Genomic DNA, 1,510 nt, shown 5'->3' with positions numbered 1-1,510 from the left:
CCCTTAAGTGTAGCTCTTCCACAAAATACCACGTGCAGGCATGCACGTAAAGGGCAATTGAAAATTCGTGGCCACACTCAAGGGGCCAAAGAGCCACGTGTGGCTTGCGAGCCGCAGTTTGCCAACCACTGGCCTAGGGCAAGGGAAACAAAGAAGAAAACAAACAAATGAGACTACTTCAAAATAAAAAGCTTCTGTACAGCAAAAGAAACCATCAACAAAATCAAAAGGGATCCCACTGAATGTGAGAACATGTTTGGCAATGATACCTCTGATAAAGGGTTAACATCCAATATATATAAGAAGCTTGTACAATTTAATGTAGGGAGCGACTATAGGATCAAGCCATGGACTGACCAGTGGCAGAGACACATACAAGTCCCAGCTTGGAGGGCAGAGCCCTCTTAGCACAATTAAGCATAACCTTAAAATCCTCCCTTGCTCCTAGATAGCTAATGGGCTGTGGGAGGGGCAGCAAACACTGCCAAAAGAACTCTCGAGTAGGGAAATAGATTTGAAACTCGCAAGAACATTTACACATGTTGACTACTCCCCTTGCTTTGCTTTGTGTGATCTGACATAAAATAAAGCTTCGGTGAGAGTTCACCCCTGTCAGGGCTGGACGGTTCAGGGAACACACACACACACACACACACACACTGCCACACAGACCCAGAGTCTCATAGACAGAAACACAGAACACCAGACACAGGGTAGAGCCTCTCGCAGCCCCCTCAGCTTCCCAGGCCTCCTTACCTGGCCCAGGTGAAAGCCCGCTCCTCCTGCCAGCCAGGCGGCAGCACCTGCTCAGCCATGGAGTGGATCTGCAACCGGTAGCTGCGCTGGTGGCCCCAGCGGTTCTCCTTCGGGCTGGTGAACAGCAGGTACTTGGGCAGAGTCCGTCCGAAGCGGAAGGCTGCCTGGCGCTCACGGGAGTACCCCGTCTGCTCTAGGGTTGGCTGGACCAGCCGGTGCTCCGGGCTCCAGGGGTTGGTGATGTTTTCTAGCTTCATGCCCAGCGTCTGGAAGCTATTCTTGGTGCCTGCGGGTGTGAAGGGAGATGCAGAATGAGGATCCAGCACCCAAAGTTCCCCTCCCCCCATTTTACACTGGGTTCTCCACCCCAGACCACATCCAACAGCAAACCATCAGGGGCAAAAGGGGTGTTGGGGGTTCACATGGAGCCAGCTGTGGGGGTTGGGGAGGAAGGGATTAAACACAAAACCTACAGGGGAACCAGAGGTCGATGCGATAGCTCACCACAGCTGCGGTGGTTGCGGTGGGACTGTGGGCAGTTCCTTTGAGCCCTGGGTCCCAGGCTTTGGGCTGTCCTGTAGTCCCAGGGAGGGGCTGCCGTCTTTCCCCAGGCGGGGGCTGTGTCCACCACCTGCTGTGCCCAGGGCGTGGGTGGAGGGGGCTGAGCGGAGTGGGGAGGGCTGGGTTAGGAATGGGTGCCACGTGTCTGCTTCTGGGGGCAGTTCTGACTTGATGTCAGGCCACATCCTGCCAG

General features: G+C 54.6%; 1 pseudogene; it reads right to left on the bottom strand.

Moving 5' to 3' along the window:
- Positions 1-752: 752 nt before the first annotated feature.
- On the bottom strand, positions 753-1,042 carry LOC102763519 (annotated as a pseudogene).
- Positions 1,043-1,510: the final 468 nt, after the last annotated feature.

Source organism: Myotis davidii, unplaced genomic scaffold (assembly GCF_000327345.1).
Source record: "Myotis davidii unplaced genomic scaffold, ASM32734v1 scaffold762, whole genome shotgun sequence".
NCBI lineage: Eukaryota > Metazoa > Chordata > Mammalia > Chiroptera > Vespertilionidae > Myotis > Myotis davidii.
The sequence above is the reverse complement of the archived record's forward strand: the minus strand, read 5'-3'. Positions and strand labels throughout refer to the sequence as shown.